This window comes from Schistocerca nitens, chromosome 2 (genome assembly GCF_023898315.1).
Source record: "Schistocerca nitens isolate TAMUIC-IGC-003100 chromosome 2, iqSchNite1.1, whole genome shotgun sequence".
Classification (NCBI taxonomy): Eukaryota; Metazoa; Arthropoda; class Insecta; order Orthoptera; family Acrididae; genus Schistocerca; species Schistocerca nitens.
Window position 1 is genome coordinate 825909536 of NC_064615.1, and position 12632 is coordinate 825922167.

General features: G+C 42.4%; 1 protein-coding gene and 2 non-coding genes across 5 annotated transcripts in view; 1 reads left to right on the forward strand and 2 right to left on the reverse strand.

Moving 5' to 3' along the window:
* The window catches only part of LOC126237092 (fatty-acid amide hydrolase 2), a 180461-nt gene that overhangs the window by 118739 nt on the left and 49090 nt on the right, over positions 1–12632 (forward strand). The gene's annotated exons all lie outside the window — the stretch shown is intronic.
* On the reverse strand, positions 11922–11996 carry Trnat-ugu (transfer RNA threonine (anticodon UGU)). Its single transcript has one exon. It is a non-coding gene; the product is annotated as a tRNA-Thr (tRNA).
* On the reverse strand, positions 12365–12439 carry Trnat-ugu (transfer RNA threonine (anticodon UGU)). The gene has a single exon. It is a non-coding gene; the product is annotated as a tRNA-Thr (tRNA).

Genomic DNA, 12632 nt, shown 5'->3' on the forward strand with positions numbered 1-12632 from the left:
AACTCTCCCTAGAACACATTCTTTGTACCCTTAACCTCCCCAGGCCTCATCATCTGCCGGTCCCTGTCCTCTACCTACCTATGCTCTTCCCTGCTCCCATTCCAGCAGTATAAATGCCTTCTATCCCACCATCACATCTAATACACTTCTTTTCTTGCCCCTCTCCCATTACCCCTCTCCCTCCCCCGGCCCCCTCCCATCTTGCACAGCCACCCTACTGCGCACCTAGCAACCCATTCAGACACCACCACATACCTGCATGCTTCTACAGACAGCACATCTTCCTCCATCCTCCCCTGCTATTCCTCCCCCTCCCTGCCCCATGCTGCCACCTCTCCCCCACCATCTTTCCTAATAAATTGCTGGTCACATCAGATGCCATTACAGTCTGCAGTCACCCCAGTGCTGGGTGACAGTGCCCATATGACTAAGAGTAGTGTTTGTGTGAATGTGTGTGTTTTCTATATTGGGATGAGCACTTTTTTTGTCCAAAAGCTTAAATGTTTAGCAATATACTTCATTGTGCCTGCCTGTGACTCAGTATGGTGAGTAACAATATCCCTTTTGTGTTGTTTAATCAGTTATTAGTTTATTCCAGTTGTTTAGTATAATTTTGACCCATATTTACTCACAGCAACTACCTATTTCAATTTCACTACAAGATAATATATCTAAAAACAAAGATGATGTGACTTACCAAACGAAAGCGCTGGCACGTCGATAGACACACAAACATACACACAAAATTCTAGCTTTCGCAACCAATGGTTGCCTCGTCAGGAAAGAGGGAAGGAGAGGGAAAGACGAAAGGATTTGGGTTTTAAGGGAGAGGGTAAGGAGTTATTCCAATCCCGGGAGCAGAAAGACTTACCTTAGGGGGAAAAAAGGACGGGTATACACTCACACGCGCACACACACACATATCCATCCACACATATACAGACACAAGCAGACATACACAGAGGCAAAGAGTTTGGACAGAGATGTCAGTCGAGGCGGAAGTGCAGAGGCAAAGATGTTGTTGAATGACAGGTGAGGTGTGAGTGGCGGCAACTTGAAATAAGCGGAGGTTGAGGCCTGGTGGATAATGGGAAGAGAGGATATATTGAAGGGCAAGTTCCCATCTCTGGAGTTCTGATAGGTTGGTGTCAGTGGGAAGTATCCAGATAACCCGGATGGTGTAACACTGTGCCACAATGTGCTGGCCGTGCACCGAGGCATGTTTAGCCACAGGGTGATCCTCATTACCAACAAACACTGTCTGCCTGTGTCCATTCATGCGAATGGACAGTTTGTTGCTGGTCATTCCCACATAGAATGTGTCACAGTGCAGGCAGGTCAGTTGGTAGATCACGTGGGTGCTTTCACACGTGGCTCTGCCTTTGATCGTGTACACCTTCCGGGTTACAGGACTGGAGTAGGTGGTGGTGGGAGGGTGGATGGGACAGGTTTTACACTGGGGGCGGTTACAAGTGTAGGAGCCAGAGGGTAGGGAAGGTGGTTTGGGGATTTCATAGGGATGAACTAAGAGGTTACGAAGGTTAGGTGGACGGCGGAAAGACACTCTTGGTGGAGTGGGGAGGATTTCATGAAGGATGGATCTCATTTCAGGGCAGGATTTGAGGAAGTCGTATCCTTGCTGGAGAGCCACATTCAGAGTCTGATCCAGTCCCGGAAAGTATCCTGTCACAAGTGGGGCACTTTTGTGGTTCTTTTGTGGGAGGTTCTGGGTTTGAGAGGATGAGGAAGTGGCTCTGGTTATTTGCTTCTGTACCAGGTCGGGAGGGTAGTTGCGGGATGCGAAAGCTGTTGTCAGGTTGTTGGTGTAATGGTTCAGGGATTCCGCTTTCAACACTACCATTGCTATAAAATACACCGTTTCTAGTCCACAAACAGTTCCTTTCACTTATTAAACAACCATTTTGTATAGTTCTGATAACTTTCGCTTTATTTCCATTTCCGTTTGTCGCACATCACTGATAATTTTTAGCCGCTTCCCACGGGTTTTAACGTCGTTATTTCTTCGCCAGACAATTGTTAGCCTCATTTTCATAATCTGCCACCAAAAAACTACTCCTTTTAATACTTTTACACGCAGTTTTTTTGAAATTTTCCCGAATTTCTCCATCCTTTAACGTGTTTTGGCGGCAACACAACCACCTAAACTTTGTGCACATTGTTGTCTACCAACCCAAGTTCACCACAGGATCAACATAGCCCAGCTTTAACCAACACTTTTAAGCGTTTTTTCACAACAGATCTCCAGTTACTTCTCCAGTTATTTTCATTTTCATTTCTACCTCATGTTACACTTTCCACCTTCTAATACCATGTCACCCTCACAACACCCCCACAACGACGCCATTAAGTTTTATTTACATTCCCTCCGCAAACATGCCTTCACCCTAGCCAGATTACGCTCGCATATTTTATTTTCTCAGGCTTGTCTGACATTTGGCATTACCCCCAAAGGCCTCACACTTAAAGTTCCCATCTCTGGCTGTAACCCTTCTTTCCATCAGTCCCTATACCAGTTCCAAACTGAACAATCCATTGCCCTCACCCACCTAATCCTTCACCTACACATCAACTCAGCCAATGAACACACCCGTCAACTCCTATCCTGAATAAAAGTCCTCAATCGTTCCTCTCCCACATCCACATCGGCTATTCAGAGCATCCTCCTACAGGCCAACCGCAAATTAGAACAGCATGCCACCCTTCACCTCAAAAAACTATCCAATCTCCTGGTTTCCCACCTCCGGAAAGGCAACTCACTCACCCTTCACAACCTTTCCAGCAAACCTCAACCTCCTCTCATTGCACACAAACCCAGTCTCTCCCATCTACTCAATCTCCCACTTCCAGCTCCACTCCCTCCAAAACCTCAAAATTCCAATCAACACAATCTGGTACCACAACACCCTAATTCAGTAGTTAACCTTTCCTCCAAACCTCTCTCCCAATCCGAAACCTCTGTCCTATCCAAAGGCCTCACCTTCAGCCCCACTCCCAGACTCAACCAAACAGCCCTCGTCAAAGATTTACTGTCCTACACTCGTACTCTCTGCTGGAAGTATCACTTTGCCACGAAGAAAAATGATCCTAATCCTACCCCTAATGATCCAACTCCCCAAGACACTATCCAAATTCAACCCTGCCTGGAACAGTTCCGTCCTCCGTCACAGCGGGACCCACCTCCTCTTCCTCAAAATCACCCTCTCCAAACCTTCCAGGAATTTCTGACTTCCAGCCTTGCCTCTCAGTCCTCCTTAAAAAACCTTAATCCTACTCCCAACATCACCACTGCTGAAGCCCAGGCTATCCGTGATCTGAAGGCTGGCTGGTCCATCGTCATTCTTCCGGCGGACAAGGGTTCCAGGACCGTGGTACTTGATCGTCGGGAGTATGTGACTGAGGGACTGCATCAGCTTTCAGACAACACCACATACAAAGTTTACCAAGGTAATCCCATTCCTGATGTCCAGGTGGAGCTTCAAGGAATCCTCAGAACCTTAGGCCCCCTACAAAACCTTTCACCTGACTCCATCAACCTCCTGACCCCACCAACACCCCGCACCGCGCACCCCTACCTTCTTCCTAAAATTCACAAACCCAATCACCCCGGCCGCCCCATTGTAGCTGGTTACCAAGCCCCCACAGAACGTATCTCTGCCTATGTAGATCAACACCTTCAACCCATTACATGCAGTCTCCCCTCCTTCATCAAAGACACCAACCACTTTCTTGAACGCCTGGAATCCTTACCCAATCTGTTACCCCTGGAAACCATCCTTGTAACCATTGATGCCATTTCCTTATACACAAATATCCCGCACATCCAGGGCCTCGCTGCGGTGGAGCACTTCCTTTCACGCCGATCACCTGCTACCCTACCTAAAACCTCTTTCCTCATTACCTCAGCCAGCTTCAACCTAACCCACAACTTCTTCACTTTTGAAGGCCAGACATACCAACAGTTAAAGGGAACGGCCATGTGTACCAGGATGGCCCCCTAGTATGCCAACCTATTTATGGGTCGCTTAGAGGAAGCCTTCTTGGTCACCGAAGCGTGCCAACCCAAAGTTTGGTACAGATTTATTGATGACATCTTCATGATCTGGACTCACAGTGAAGAACTTCTCCAGAATTTCCTCTCCAACCTCAACTACTTTGGTTCCATCAGATTCACCTGGTCCTACTCCAGATCCCATGCCACTTTCCTTGACGTTGACCTCCATCTGTCCAATGGACAGCTTCACACATCTGTCCACATCAAACCCACTAACAAGCAACAGTACCTCCATTATGACAGCTGACACCCATTCCACATCAAACGGTACCTTCCCTACAGCCTAGGTCTTCGTGGCAAACGAATCTGCTCGTCCGGAATCCCTGAACCATTACACCAACAACCTGAAAACAGCTTTCGCATCCCGCAACTACCCTCCCGACCTGGTACAGAAGCAAATAACCAGAGCCACTTCCTCATCCTCTCAAACCCAGAACCTCCCACAGAAGAACCACAAAAGTGCCCCACTTGTGACAGGATACTTTCCGGGACTGGATCAGACTCTGAATGTGGCTCTCCAGCAGGGATACGACTTCCTCAAATCCTGCCCTGAAATGAGATCCATCCTTCATGAAATCCTCCCCACTCCACCAAGAGTGTCTTTCCGCCGTCCACCTAACCTTCGTAACCTCTTAGTTCATCCGTATGAAATCCTCAAACCACCTTCCCTACCCTCTGGCTCCTACCCTTGTAACCGCCCCCGGTGTAAAACCTGTCCCATGCACCCTCCCACCACCACCTACTCCAGTCCTGTAACCCGGAAGGTGTACACGATCAAAGGCAGAGCCACGTGTGAAAGCACCCACGTGATCTACCAACTGACCTGACTGCACTGTGACACATTCTATGTGGGAATGACCAGCAACAAACTGTCCATTCGCATGAATGGACACAGGCAGACAGTGTTTGTTGGTAATGAGGATCACCCTGTGGCTAAACATGCCTTGGTGCACGGCCAGCACATCTTGGCACAGTGTTACACTGTCCGGGTTATCTGGATACTTCCCACTAACACCAACCTATCCGAACTCCGGAGATGGGAACTTGCTCTTCAATATATCCTCTCTTCCCGTTATCCACCAGGCCTCAATCTCCACTAATTTCAAGTTGCCGCCACTCACACCTCACCTGTCATTCAACAACATCTTTGCCTCTGCACTTCCGCCTCGACTGACATCTCTGTCCAAACTCTTTGCCTCTGTATATGTCTGTATATGTGTGGATGGATATGTGTGTGTGTGTGTGCGCGCGAGTGTATACCCGTCCTTTTTTCCCCCTAAGGTAAGTCTTTCCGCTCCCGGGATTGGAATGACTCCTTACCCTCTCCCTTAAAACCCGAATCCTTTCGTCTTCCCCTCTCCTTCCCTCTTTCCTGACGAGGCAACCGTTGGTTGCGAAAGCTAGAATTTTGTGTGTATGTTTGTGTGTGTATCGACGTGCCAGCGCTTTCATTTGGTAAGTCACAACATCTTTGTTTTTAGATATATTTTTTCCCACGTGGAATGTTTCCTTCTATTATATTCACCACAAGATAAACTATTTCTAACAGCATCAAACATGCCACCACTAACTGCATTTAGTCTGTCCTCTCTGAACATCGTTAGTCCTTGGTAAAAATTTCACCTGAACTTATCTTTGGCTTTAACTAACTTTCAGTATCTATAATAGTTTATGCCACAATGCTTTCTGTGTCTGCTTGGATCTCTGGTTCTTTCCCAACACAGCTATGATAATTTACAACTATGAAACTGATGTTTCCTAGGTCTAATTTCATTCTGTATTTCACCTTTTTTATTTCTTTGTAAACCTTTAATCTTAAAAACTGCCCAGTCCTCTTCACACAGCCCCTGCTACTCGTGTAGCCATCCCGTGTGTACTGTAGATCTATTCTGTTGAGACCTGTTCTAGTAAGCCGATCCCAACATCTTGCATCATATGAAACCAAGTCAAGGAATTTACAGTGTACTCGGTCTCAAAACTGCTTGACTATCTGATTCAGACCCTCCACTCAGCTCTGTACAAAAGGTGTAAATCGGTCCTGTCAGTAATCCTCCAGATAGTGAGCTCTGTCTTCATCTTACAAGCAAGACTGACTGTCTTAACCATTATGGATAGCCACTGGAAACCAGAGAGAATCTCTTCTGATCCGAAGTGACACACATCCTGGATACCAATCACCATCTGCAGTTAGTTGCAATCTGTGTTCTTGATTGCATAAATTGAGCATATTACTTGTAAATATACAAACACACAAGAAATTAAATATTATACTGCAAAAATGCACAAAGCTGAATAAGTGACACACTTCTATTTAGAAGGTCGCAATATAATCAACAAACGCACACTCTGCATAGCTGGTGCTGCTTGAACAGAGATGGGTACCTTACACTTTCATATTGTATTGATTCATTTCCCATTATTTTGAAAACCACCTGTGCACTTTCCTTTTCTCTGTTATCAGCTGATTTTACGTTAAAGGTAAATTTACTTGCTGTGTGTCAGTTTGACTCTCAGTAAATGTGTTTACATTTTTGTTTCTTTGATAAAGAGTGATGCTGTAACTGTTTTCTCCTTTTATGTTGGTACTGTTTCCATGCAGTGATTGTGTGCTTAGCTTGATGTTATTGTATGTGGCTTTCTTATTTCTTTTAGTTAGCCGATTGATGTTATGATATTACAAATGAAGATATGTAGAGAGCAGCAGGCTGTTCATCTCCAAAATTTTCTGTCTTTTTTTTTATGAACATGTCAACACACATCCAGGGCTCATAAGCAAAAGAAAACCTATCAAGCAAAAGAAAAAGATACAATCTTGACACTGACTAGTATTACACTCTTAATATTAATGTACAGGAAATAATAAAGGTATTGATAGTGACAGTATGGAACAAAATATCTCTATGGTAGCAATTCCACATGACACAAGCACATGATAAGGTGCTACAAATAAAGGGTTTGTATGACATTTATAGTTTATAGCGGAAGTAATGTAGAGCGTATGTACAGATTTGTATTATTTTTTGCTTACCTGTGGACTTGGCTTTCATGTGCTGGAATATTCTTAAGCTCAGCTGGCAATGATATTTTTCTCTGCATAATTTAACAGTTACTAGGGCTTTAGAGTGAAGTATTTTGTCATGGAGGATATACCAAATTAATAGGTTGACCAACATGCTCTGTACTTGTATTTAATTTAACCGTTGGAATAATAACTGCTGAGAATTTGTATATGACATTCTGACTGCTTTGAAATGCAGGCAATGATTTTAATTTTTGCTTTAAACAAATTATCTTATTCTTGGTGAGTAAGAAAGCGGAGAGTTGACGTGATAGGATACTATGTATATGTTGGCATTTGAACACTGCTGTTTTTGTTGACTACAGGGTTATTGTAAGGAAGGTAAAGGTTTAACACTCCATCAACAATGAGGTTATAAGATGTGAAGCACAAAGTCAGGTAGAAGAAGGCTGGAGAAGAAAACAGGTGCTTAAATTTAACTGATACAGGAGGCAATGAAAAACCTAAATCTGAATGTCAAATGGGCATTTCGACCCCACTAAGCCGGGTTTACTGTGTACTAATTTTGACAATATACTGAAAAATTATGTTAATGGAAATAATGAGACTTTTATTTTTGTGTTGCATTGTGTAGTCTCTGGAAACCCAACAGAACTGTGACAATTTTTTATATAGTGGTTTTGATATCAATTCCCATTCTTTATCTTAATTTATGGTGGATGATAGATTACTGCTTAACTGCAGGTACAAGGATCAGATAATCTCTCAAAGTTTTCAAGCTGTGAATGCTTCCAAGTGTGTGTGTGTGTGTGTGTGTTCACACGTCATGCCACGAAACGCACAATTAAACAGGAAGATGACATCCTAGAATTTCCTTTCTCTTAATGTAGAATATGTGATATTGCACCAAGTGGAAATATAGTTTTCTAAATCATTTTAATTTACAGTAGTTATCGTCATAGGGGCTGCTTATCATTTTGACAAAGCTGTCATGGCAGTGCACGTTGTTGATTGTTACTGCACCTCAAGTTAATGTATTGATACTAAAATCATCATTTTAATGCTACAAGCATGAGTATTGAGCTTCTTATTTATGATCCATTAAATGAAATCCCATGGGTATACATATAACTATGAAAATGTTCTCGAAACTGAATATGTTTGTCATTACTAAAGTGCGCGTCATATATCTTGGTGGCCGAGTTTAGGTTCGTTCTGCGCATCTGACGTCAGAAAACACAGTCAGCCAATGAACAGAGAACGACGTTGCCAGATCTCGACTGCAGTGCAGAGCACGGACGAGTCTCTTCAGTTTTAGAAACGTTCAGTCATAAATACAGTAATAGAACAAAAGCAATGTCTTGATAGCAGACTTTCTTTTATAGAAAGTTTGGAAAAAGCATTCTTTATACCAATTGCTTCATATTCTATTAATTAATTAAACCAAACAAGCAATAAGACTCCTAATTCAGGCGATAGCAAGGAAAGGTGTTTGTTTGAATCTCACGAACTGCTTTTTCGCAATAAAGAACAGTGGTAATTGTTTATTTCCTATTGTACTTCGACGAAGCGTGAGTAATTCATAGTCACACCAACAGTGTTTATAAGTAGTTGCGTGGAGTGTTAGAGTCCTTATGGAGTGACACTGTTCGATGAGCCGATGTAGCGGAACGGTTAAGGTGTTGGGCTGCCTAGTGAAAGGTTACGAGTTCAAACCTTGTGCGGTGCTTAATATTTTTTCTTCATTTAAAAACAATATTGGAGTGCCTTACTTCACGATTTTTATTCGTTTGAATGAAATTTCTAGTGCTTTGCCTCTTCATTAACTTTTTCGCTGCTGCAGACACGTGCTCCCCGCATTCCGCGCTGTGCGCGATTTTGTCATCACTGCACTTCTCGCCTGTGCAGACACATGGTGTTCCCACTGCTTTGACACACTTATCATTCGATTTCACAAAAACTATTTGGCCAAAAAATTTGATTTTTACACGTCTTCTTGACTGATACCTTCCCCCCATAAATGACTTAATTTTGTTTTGATGTGTAGCATTAAATGTAGTAAACCATTGCACGAAATTTTGAAGAGTTTGCAGAGGTAAAAGTCCATAGCGTATACTTTCCGTATGGTCGATTTTAGTTGCCACAATGTTGAGAATGAAATGTGGACAAGATACCTAAATTTCATATAATATTTACTGTATAACAATATCTCATTTAATTTAAGTACCACGTAGGTGTCGTATGTAATATTGAGAAATATTCCGTCTTTCGCGACTGTAATAAAAGTTTTATTTACACAGGGCGCGTTTGGCTTTATTTTAAAGTGAAAGGTGAAAAGGTATGGCACATACACAATGGTATTCATGTTCTATTTCTTGTTTTTGTTCCACAGTCGCAGTTTTACCAATGGTATTGAAATATATCCCTCTTCTGCAACTGTAATAAGCGACTTATTTAGACCAGATGCGTTTCTCTCTTTTGAAGCATCATAAGAGGACTGTATTTTGTGTCCTCCATTGCCAAGTCACATTTCGTAGTTTTGTGCCACGGTAGCACAATATTCAACGTTTGTGTTGGCTCATCAGTGTTTTAGCAAATAAATGCTGTTTGTGTGTGCCACACACAAAATTATATTTGACATAGCTCTGAGCACTTCACTGACAGACGGTATATTCAAGTCCTAATGGTTTTGTAAGTCCACAGTTTTGTTTAATGTATTTTGTCTACTTCCTTTTGATTGATTGAAGTGCTTTAAAATAAAGCCAAACGTGCCCAGTGTAAGTAAAACTTTAGTTACAGTCGCGAAAGGTGGAATATTTCTGAATATTACATACGACACTTATGTAATACTTAAATTAAATTAAATATATAGGTATCTTGTCCACATTTCATTCTCAACATTGTGGCAACTAAAATCGACCATCCGGAAAGTATACTCTATGGACTTTACCTCTGCAAACTCTTCAAAATTTCGTGCAATGGTTTACTATATTTAATGCTGCATAGTAACTGCGTTGAACATCGAAACAAAATTAAGTCATTTATGGGGGTAAGGTATCAGTCAAGAAGATAGGTAAAAATCTAATTTTTGAGCCAAATAGTTTTTGTGGAATCGAATGATAAAAGAGTGTCAAAGCAGTCGGAACACAATGTGTCTGCACAGGCGAGCAGTGCAGTGACAAAATCGCCCACAGCGCGGAATTCGGGGAGCACGTATTTGTAGCAGCGAAAGGGTTAATGCGGCCGTGGTGGCTTTACTTCATGAACTGCGCGCTCCCCCCTAAACGTAAGCTTGCGAACTATGCTGTACTATGGCGCTGCTTCTCTTGGCGCGTGCGTCATGTGCAACTGGCAACGCAGCAATCTCCCGCGTCTAGGCGGGCATGCGCGAGCCGCCAAGATAAAAGAATTGAACTATAGTTAATGTTGATTTTTTTTTTTTTTTGTTTCAAAAGTAATCTTAATATGCTAGTTTCTTTTGCTTTTGAATAAATTACTCCATAAAGTCCTTCATTTATTCCCTCTGCATCTCAGTAACCCATTTCGTCTGTATCTCAGTAACCTTGATCCAACATCTTGGAAGATCTACAGACTTTTTATTTAATCACTTGGTGTATCTGGTGACTACTCAAGAAGCCTCTGTCAGGAAGGTAGCACATCACCCAGACGGATCCTCATTCAACTTTGAAAACAGTTCAGAATCTGGATTCGTAACTGGCAAGTGAGATAATATCTCTGACTTGTACTTGATCGACAGGTTAATGAAATGCAGGTCTGCATTAGAATGGAAAATGAATAACTCATCTTTGATCTTTGGAGATGGTGCACAGATACACACTGGAGTGTAAGGAAGAAATCTGTTGTCATATCTACTTAGAATAATTCAGATCATCTAGCATGATTCCATCTGGAAATATCACTAGTATTATTTCCCTGCTAGTTGAAAATAAAGATCCTCACTTGCTTTTTTTCAGATCAGAATGCATACTAATTTCATCCACTTTAGTGCAGTATGGAACAACTATAGTTACGACTTTGTTAATACATTGTGTTAGGTATGACCATCCAAGTCAGTAGCACTTGACTTGCAGTGTCTACTACTAAACTGAAAAAAAAAAAAACTGAATAATGGCTGTTTTTGCAAACAGACTATTCATACCTCAAAAAATAACTCAGAATTTAATCATAACTTATTTAACACTAAATTGGATACATACTTCAGGACTATGGCCTCACCATTAACTCTTAAGGACATTAGATGTAGATTTGCATGAATGTCATGTGGAAACAACTGAATTTTGGTAATTTTTGGTATTACCTTAATATCACTTGATAATTGCTGTCACAAAATTGTGTTGCTGCTTTTCTATGTTGCTAATTTGTTAATGATCCTATTTTACCATCATCATATCAATGATTATAAGGTATTTGAAAGTTCTTCAAACACATGGCAAATGTCATATATCATTCAGAATATCACTTCTTAATTTGTAAATCTTTTTGATCACAGTGTTGATTTTACTGTGGAAGATTTTAGTAGGAATTTTGTATTCCACTTTCTGAAGACGGTATTTGGGATCGGAGATGTTACAGGTGCCTTCTTAGAGCCACTGCAAAAAGTATAGACCAGAATTTGCAGTGGAGAATTACATCCCTATTGTTAATAAGTGCTAATGAAATATCCTACATATACTGCAAATTACTGCCGTGTAAGCTATAAAAGCCCAAGCTGAGTCCATACAAAATACCTATGTGAAATGATAATTAAATAGACACCCTAGCTGCAAACAGGCGTTGATATACTTCACTGGGGACATGTTGAAAAATGTGTGCCCTGACCGGGACTCGAACCCGGGATCTCCTGCTTACATGGCAGACGCTCTATCCATCTGAGCCACCGAGGGCACAGAGGATAGTGCGTCTGCAGGGACGTATCCCTTGCACGCTCCCCGTGAGATCCACATTCCCAACATGTCCACACCACTACATTCGTAGTGCGCCTAATAGATGTTTGCCCATCATACTCATTACTCGTGGCAGATTAATCTACCAAGTCCCGTACGAGTTCGGGCATAGCGTGTGCGTTCACACAAGAAGGTCAATGGCCGGGAAGCCATATTTTTTAACTATATATGACGGTAGTATCTGTTCTCGAAAGAACACATACCGTGGATGACCATGCAGCTTTGCTAGAAATGAAATAATAATTAAATAGACACCCTAGCTGCAAACAGGCGTTGATATACTTCACTGGGGACATGTTGAAAAATGTGTGCCCCGACCGGGACTCGAACCCGGGATCTCCTGCTTACATGGCAGACGCTCTATCCATCTGAGCCACCGAGGGCACAGAGGATAGTGCGTCTGCAGGGACGTATCCCTTGCACGCTCCCCGTGAGATCCACATTCCCAACATGTCCACACCACTACATTCGTAGTGCGCCTAATAGATGTTTGCCCATCATACTCATTACTCGTGGCAGATTAATCTACCAAGTCCCGTACGAGTTCGGGCATAGCGTGTGCGTTCACACAAGGTGG